At 40.0% G+C, this 8,652-nt stretch overlaps 1 protein-coding gene across 9 annotated transcripts in view; it reads left to right on the top strand.

Annotated features, from left to right (window-relative positions):
* Positions 1–3,598: 3,598 nt before the first annotated feature.
* INPP4A (inositol polyphosphate-4-phosphatase type I A) overlaps positions 3,599–8,652 on the top strand; it is a 95,092-nt gene continuing 90,038 nt past the window's right edge. For 3 of the 9 annotated variants that reach the window (XM_074908484.1, XM_074908470.1, XM_074908461.1), the window contains exon 1: positions 3,599–3,813. The gene's annotated coding sequence lies outside the window, so the exon portion shown is untranslated. The remainder of the gene's footprint in view (positions 3,814–8,652) is intronic. The other 6 variants (XM_074908507.1, XM_074908477.1, XM_074908497.1 and 3 more) reach the window with 2 other exon arrangements.

Below are 8,652 nucleotides of genomic sequence, written 5' to 3'. Positions count from 1 at the left end.
CTAATCACTAAACCTCTGCTTTCATGTGTGGCCTCCTCTGTTCATTGTCTGTGCAGGATAAAGGTTCTGGTGCTGATGGTTTTCCTAGCAGGAGTTTCAGTTTTCCTGAGAAGCAAACAGTGCTTTTGTCATAGTATATCAAAATACCCATGACAGGTAATTAGCTGGATTAAATGTACCTACTACTGAGATGTGCTGAAAGGGAAGTCTGGTCTAGTGAGCAAAACACTGAAATCTAGTTTCCGCGTTTGGCTTTGCTGTGGACGCGTGGAGCAACCTTGGTCAAATCAGTTAGCTGTGCTTTGTAAGATGATGCAAAAAGTATTTATCTTCTCAACTTTTTGCCTGTGTCTTCTCAGAATATGCACTCCTTCTGCACACTTCTACTGTGTATGTGCATAGTGCTCATCTCCATGTGTGGCTGCTCACTGGTGGGGGCCTTTGGAAAGTACTGCAGTGCCCGTAATAATGGTAAAGGGCGTGTGAGCCTCTACAGAAAATGTGCACTGCTTTTCGTCTTGGAAACATGTAACAGTGCTCCTCAAATAGGAGTATCTCTGAACTCCCGCCTTTCCACAGGTCTCTAAAGAGAAGGCTACAAAACGTTAGGATGCAGCAGAGTATGCAGTTGATGAAAAGATGACTGGAAGGCTAGGATGGTGAGGGGGGAAGGAGAAGCGGAGGCATCATTGTGAATACTGGTGCAGTGGTCCTCAATCAGCTTCTGCTGCCTTGGGAGCCAGCTCTGTCCTTGAAGAAAATGAATGCCTTTTTTTTATTTTTTTTTTTTCCCCTTAGGACAACATAGTTAAGAGGAAAAAAATGCTCGAGAATGGGAGTAGAGGTTGGTGTTCTCACTAAGAACAATCTGACTGTAGGCTGAGCTTTCATGAGAAAGCAGGTTAATATGGAATCTGGAACTTGGAAGAGGCATGGGAAACCATTTCCACCATCATTAGCATAATGATGACTTAAAAAAAAAAAATCCTGAACAAATTCCCAGAGACAGGAGGATGATGAAGAAGAACAGGATTCTTTAGCCTGACATGTCTGGGGTACCATGTTAAACAGGTACTATAGAAAGCCTTTGCTTGCTTGTTTCCTAAAGGAGAAGTAGGAAAAACTGTTATCTCTAGTCCTTAGAATGTATGTGTGCATTAAAGAGTCTACACTGCCTTTTAATGCAAAATCTCTTGCAGCAGCGTTTAGTTTTTCAGACTGTACTACATTCCTGTTCAAGATTTCATCTACATCCATGTAGGTTTTTGGAGTTTTACCTCTGCTGGGGTAAGAAGCTTCAGATTTTCTCAATTTTAGACCCAGAATCTAAACTCTTTCTACTGTAGAAGGTCCAGCTGAGGAGACTGGTAAATGAGACAACACAGAACTGCTGCCTACAGCAGCTAGATCACTTCTGATTTGCAGAGGAGGTCGTTTGCAGTTGAGGCAAGTATGCGTGTTTGTCACAGTGCCTGCTCTTGTTCTGCTTTATCTCTTGAAGGCCTTTAACAGCTCTTTTCTTTGAGTCATCTTTGATCAAAATCTATGCTTTTAGGTGGACAGCAGCACAAAATTGAACGTAGATACACAATTGTGTGCCATACATTTGAAACCAGACAAACAAAAACCACCACCACCACCCCCAAAAAACCCTAAACCCCCCAGACATTTGAAGTACCTTCCAGTTTTGTCTTCCTCTCTGTCTGTGTCATAGATGCCATTTGGACCGTAGCCTTGATGTTAGTTTTCCTGTTTAAAATCTCAGGGGTCTTGGTTTGGTTTTTTTTGTTGCTATTGTTGTTCTTTTTTTTTTTTTTTTTTTTTCTTTCCCTAGGCATACTGTGGATTTTAGCATTCTGTTGCCTATTCACCATATAAGACACAAAAATAAAGCCTTGAAAGATTGACAGGACCAAAGATTCACTGTCACTAAATTGGGGGAAAGGATGGGATTCAGCCGAAGATTTTCCAAGTGATAGATAGAATACTGGTGGTTTTAGGCGAAAGAGTTTATTTCAGTGTGTCTTCATAGACACCAGCTATTCTTTATCCCCCTTGTTTATATTATCTCCATGACCATGCTTCAAGGATTGTTTTGCTCAGCTTGATTCCTTCTCATCTCTTGATCCCTGCCAAGCCAGTGCTCTTGGCTGCTTTGAGATACATGGAGAGAGTAAACATTTGCCATCAGTAGTATGAAGTTCGTTCAGCAGCTTTAATAACAACCAGATACAGTGCTGAACAGGGCTATGCACATATTTAGATTGGATGGGTGGGTTTACCTTTAATTTGTTTGGACTTTGCAAAAGAAGAGATTCTTTAAAAAGGCAAAATCCACAGAGCCATGAAAGTCATACTTTGATACTAGCTTCTCCATGAGAAATCTCAACACAAATCTGTTTATCTGGGCAATAGCCAGCTGGACATTTGCAAAGTATGAGGAAAGATGTTTAGCTGTAAATGCTTTGACATAAACCAAGTGCCTTTTCCCCCAAACTATCTGAGATGTTTATATGAATGGCTTTTAAGCAGGTCCGTACACTTTAATGGCATTGTTCCGTTGGCCAACAGCTTCTTTTGACAATACTCTCTTGATTCATCCCACCGTAATTTGTTTCCACGTGGTTGACCTGCTGGCTCAGTAGGAGAGGTCTTCATCTGCCTCTTTTGATGGCTGGATTTACTTAACACTGCAACTGCTTAGTATAACGTGCCTTTCAGAAATAGAGTGTAATCAGTACAGCAGTGCTTATCAACCCTATCTAGCGTTAAGTGCCTGACTTTGGCGTCATGATGCCTGTTCTTAGTTGTATGTGGTGGGGAGTCTGGCAGGCCTGGGAAATAAACAGGAGATTAAATTGCTTCTTTGATTGTGGCGATTGGTGCCTCGTGAGATAGATAGCTGCAGGGGAGACTGCCAGAATTCAACCCTAAACCCAGCTGTGCTGCCCCTGTTTATAATGCAGCTATGCTCTTTTCCTATAGGCACTTCTCCCTACTAAACTGGTGTCAGGCACACAGGATTTCTGCTCATGTGCATCCTATAGTTTTTCCTACAGTTCTTTTATCTCACTGCCTTTGAGACCAAATTTGTCCTCCCCAGAGTGCTTAATGAAAACAAAGGCGCTTTGCTGTAAAATTTTCATGTATAAATGTATATTGCTCTAAATTAATACTTTTAAGTATTCAAAAACTTCTTAGTTCTTAAATACTTAAAACAAATTGCTCTAAATTAATACTTTTGTTTTAAGTGTTTAAGAACTTCTGAGTTCTTCCCCTAATCTTGATGAGAGGTATGAGCCCACAGATAGCTTGTCGTAGCACACTGCCTGGCATACCCCAGTATTGTCCTGGTCTGCAGAGCAAGCTTTTGCATTCAAGATAAATATATTTACAGTGAAGAAAGAAAGAGAATTGCCCTCCTGGGAAAAAATAAAAAGCAAACCAGCAAGATAATGTAGAGGATGAAATCAAACTTGCTGCTGCCAGAAGAAGCTGGGGCAGTCTGCAGGCGTACGGTACGCAGACGCACACAGGCGTGCCTGCGCGATAGAGCAGGAGCAAGCGAGCCAGAGGAAGCCTGAAACTTAAACTCCTCCTGCAGCTCTGCATCTGCTCTGAGTCACTGGTATGACTCACTGACAGTGTTCACGTTAGCTAGCGTTCAGATGGAGCAGCTCTGGCAACAGAAGAAGCAGGTTATATTATTGATTACCTGCTGCAGCAGACGGTTGCGCCAAGAATTCTTTTTACGAGCACAGATGAAAGAGAGGAGGCTCTGTTGAGCACCGTTTTTATTATTGTTTTCTTAAGGTAAGAATGCCTGTTATTTACTAGAGAAGGATAGGAAGGGGAATGTAGAGCTTGTGAAGGCAGAGTCTCTTTCTGCTCCTGCTTATTCTCAGAGGACCTTGATCTTTGGAGCTGCGTTACTGCAAAGCTTTGTCTGACTGTTTGCAGTGCCATATGGAGAATCATATGGCTAATGGGCAGTGCATGTCCTAGGAAACAAAATAACTATATTCTCATTCATTGATGTTATGTAAGGCATGGCAGCCATGTTAAGGACAGAAGACCTCTTTCGAAGAAACAGTGCTGCTAGATAGATGGTAGGGCAAGGAAAACAACTAGTTTTTAAGCAGCACTGTTCTTTGGAGAGCACTGCCATTCTGTAGTTCTTGCTTAAAACTAAATGTACTGACTTCTGAATTTCTGTGTTAATAGAATAAATACCAGTGGCATTAGAAATAGCAAAATAATTTTTTACGTTTAGAATCACAGTGTTGTTTTGCCTTCAGCATTCAGGCAGGGAGTGTGTACGTGCTGTGATACGTGAAGTGGGTGGATGTAAACAGTTTCTTCAGATACTTTAAATGATATTTCCAGATATTGGGGTCATTTTCACTTTGTGCCACTAAATGCCCACATATATACATATCCTGTCCTGACAATTGATTATATGCAAAAAGTGGGACATATTCTAGTTAGTGTTGATATTTGAATAAGCAATAAAGCAGTTTTTTGAAGTGGCTTTATTGCTGTTTTATTCACTCTGGTGCTATAATTTTAATACAGTCTAAACTGGAATCACTTATTATTCTCATGTAGAATCCACTGAATCTTGAGCCTTTTCTGTACTCCCCACAAGAGGCTAAATTAGGGATTTGGTTTCTGAAACGCAATAATTAATTTATCTTAATTTTAATTTTCTTTTATTTCATTCCCTCCCCCCCCATTTATTTGGATTTGCAAGGCACTTTAAAGTGCATCTTACAGTGAGGTTGGCAGCTGCTCTTAGTAACAAGGGAACCTGGCTACTTCTGTATAGTATTTTGAGAATGAAAGAATAAGGATATTTTCAAAAACTGATGATTTACTATCTTACTTTTCAGCTACTTGGAACTACATTTCCTTGTAGAATTTACATTAAAATGACTACTGTCTTCTCTCAAAGACATACAGTGCTGTAGTAAGGTCATTTAAAAATTACACCAAACTTCAGGTGGTTGATCTATTTGCTAATTTATAGCATTCATTCATGCACAGTGTTTTCATTACTATGAAATAACTAGATTTGGTATTAATACCTTTTTTAAAAAAGATTAGGTTTCTTAATAAAATGGAAAGTAAGGTTTATTAGTTTATTATACCACTTCTTGTGGCATCTAACTTGGAAAACTGTAGTGTGAGAGAAGCTTTTAAAACAAGGTCACTCATGGATGCCCATCTCCTAGAGCAAAATTTTGGTGACTGATTTTAATGATTTATGTTTCTGTTGTAAAATATTTCTCATGTTACAGCATTATAAATGCAAGCTGGTTTAAACAATGTTGGGGTTAGTTTTAGGACTGCACAGTAACAAAGTTCTGGCACATGGCAGTCTTCCCTTTCCCTCCCAAATCCAAACAAGTCCAAATAAAACAGTCTTTACAGTCTTTTCCACTAATTTGTATCTGAATTATTGTTTTCTAAGATCGTGTGTCAGAATTGTGTTTGCCTTCATGTTTGCCTTTAAGTATGTATGCTTTTAGCGTACAAATTCTGTATTATGTCAAACCAGAGCAAATAATTTATGATAATAAAACTCAATTATCTTCAATTGAGTTTACATAATTGTTTATTAATGTGTTGTGGGCACAGTTAAATAATTAACTGTTAACATTTTGAAAAGAAATTTCAAGAACATGCTTAACATCTAAAAACCAGGATGAGAGCTTCTGAGTCAACACAACCCCAAAGGCAGCCACTCCATCCTACCTGTCCATAAACGCTTTGTGCAAGTGTTGACCACTAGAGAGACCTCCCTCTGATTCATCTCATTCTCCTGCTGCCTGCTATGTCACTCTTTCGGCTGCTGGAATGCCACAAAGTGAAGCAGAGCATCAGCTGAAAAAAGAAGGAAAAGCCCAGCCTTGCAAGATAACTGGACAGTTTGTTTTCTGTGAGTTGGAAAGCTTCTGAGAAGAGCTAAAACAATTTTAGTGGTGTTTGTTGTGATACTGTCTTGATAATTACATGCAGCCTTTTGGATATATCAACAAGGCACAACTAAAATGTAAATATCCAAGGCAGGAGAGATTGTGCAGGGAAGTGATCATAACTTTGTGTTAAGTGCGAAGGAAGCAGCTGTGTTTGATCCTTCTGTGCAGGGATTTTGTAATAAGAATATTAGGGCTTGTCAGAGTCTGGCCTCTAGACATCTTGGAAGTTAGTTTTTGTTGCTTTAAGTTGGCTTTGTATCAGGCCGTAAAAGCAACAAATAGCAGAAGCTGTTGGGACCATTTCACCTGTACTTCTGTGTGAGAGTTCATTATCTCCTTGGCCTTTCTTTTCTGTAGTAAATGTTTGTTATTTCCAGCTCACTATTCTCCCCTCCTGTTCCTAACCTACAGGACATCACCTGTGCTTGCATGCCTGGTTTTCTTGTCTCTGCATTACCCCAGAGCCATGTTTTGTTATCTCTGCCCTAGCTGAAGCTTTTGCAGACTTCCTGCTGAAATTTAAGACCCCTTTTTTGATTCTCACTTCAGCTGCTCTACTGTAACCTGTTCAGTGATTCTCTCCCCTTGGTGGGTTTTCCACCTAGGCAAGCCTTAAATGGTGCAAAGCTCATGTAATTCAGCTCTTCCCTTTTGCTCCTGTGCAGCTTGTGTTGCGAACAACAGGTGGGATGTTCAGCCGTCCTTTTATTTGTTTCTTCCTTCATAAAACCTGCTGCTTTTTTCTGTGGCTTCCTTTGTGGCCATGCCCTAACTGTGTTATTCTGAGCCCTTCGTCTTACTTCCTGGCACTTGGGAAACAATGCTGCTGGATTAGCTCTGATCTCTTACATGCTTTGCTTCCTCAGTCCTTGAGCAGAAGTTTTGAAACGGGCAGTGCCATGGTCCTTGTGCATACTGTTCTACCTCTCCCTGCTATGGCAGGGGGAAGTGACTGCAGGAAACATAGCTGTTGCTGTGGGTAGTAAGTAGAGAAATGAGTGCCATGGAGAAAATAAACATTTCTCCAAAATTCTTGAAGCTCTGAAACCTTTAGTGGGAGGGAGCATTTACACTCTGTTACGCAAAAGCTGTGTCAGCGATGATTTATAGCTTGCCTTGCTAAATGGCTGGTGAAGAGCATGGGGGAAATCCAGTCTTGTTATTGAAATGAATTTACATGAGTCATCTTTAATATGGGTGATTTTTTGATTGTATTACAGTTTTACCTAATGATCAACCCAAACTGCAGCAGTGCTGTATCAGATGCTGTTTTACACATAGCAGAAGGTGGTCTGTGCACTGAATAATGATTTTTTTTTTTTTTCCCCCAAAAAAAAGGTGGTCGTATTTTCTATAGTGATTTGCTATTTGAGATTAGACTTTCTGAAAGAGGACTCTGCAGAAAAGGTAGCAGTATATTGGTGTTTCTGTAGTACATCCTTGTGTCACAGAACAGCACAGCATTTCTGTTGTCACAATAAATTTGAAAAGAAGTGAGGGAAAATTTGAGGGTTTTTTTAACAAGTTTTTATCTCTTTTTTTTCGAATGTTATAAGCAAGCCCCTGGAAACTGGAGTTATATTGAAATAAAGTCCTTTTGTGAGCAGTATGAATAGCACTGTTTGCAGTACTGAACCATTGTATTTGTTGGAGAAATCTTTTTATTTGTGTAATTTTTAGAAATGACAATTTTTATTTCACTTGTTTTGGGGGTCTTTTATTTGTATATGTGCATGCATCTAAAGGGTATCTGCTTTTTCCTGTTTTCTGAATAAATTGTCTTGTCTGGATTAGATTAGTTGCTGTTTTTTTAGAGGAAGGGGAGAGAACTGTTAAATTTTCATTTATACTGTGTCCTGAAAAGCTCTTCACTTAATCCTGGAGCAGTTCAGGCAGGACACAGAGGGAGATGGTGAATACATCCTGTTTGCCATGGAAGGCCCAAACTGCTGGAGGGGCCCCCACCTCATTGCATTGCATGAGGTTTTAAAAGTCAAAGTCTCAATTTTTGTCTGTTGAAACCTTCGTGTATTTTTGAGCATGTGCTACTTTAAATAAGGAGTGATGGGTGTAGCCTGTACTGTCAATATAGCAATGATGGTCCTTTCATTTGCCTTCAGGGTCTGAGTTCCCACTTGACTAGTCCTTCATGACTACGGGTCCCCCTGCCCTGCTCTGGAGTCAGAGCCAGCGTAAGGATGCGTATAGTTCCTTTTGCTCTGATTAAATGAGATTATGACCTGGATTACAATGACATGTTACTTCTGTGCTGAAGCAATGCAGAAATCTGGGATTAACTCAGTTTGATGCTTCATCTTTTAAAGCAGCAGAGTACCTCTGACTCTGCTGTGTAGGTTTACATAAATGGTAGTGACTTTGTAGGTTTGATGCCTCACATGACTCTGAATTGATCTGTGTTCAGGTGAAACACAGTTTAAAATGAGTGAGTTCATGATCCTTAATTCAGATTTACTTTTTAGATAAATACTTGCTAGTGCCAGATGGCAGAGCTGCTTACAGCAGAGGTGGATAACGGAGCATGTCCATTTCTGTATGTTACTTGTGTAGCAAATCTGATTTTTTTTTTTTAAAAGACAGCACTGCAACATTCTAGATTGCACTAAAAAGCCAGTAACTCCATCAGGTTTCCCGTGTGTGATAGGTAAGTGTA

This window comes from Athene noctua, chromosome 1, assembly GCF_965140245.1.
Source record: "Athene noctua chromosome 1, bAthNoc1.hap1.1, whole genome shotgun sequence".
In the NCBI taxonomy this organism is placed as follows: Eukaryota; Metazoa; Chordata; class Aves; order Strigiformes; family Strigidae; genus Athene; species Athene noctua.
The sequence above is the reverse complement of the archived record's forward strand: the minus strand, read 5'-3'. Positions and strand labels throughout refer to the sequence as shown.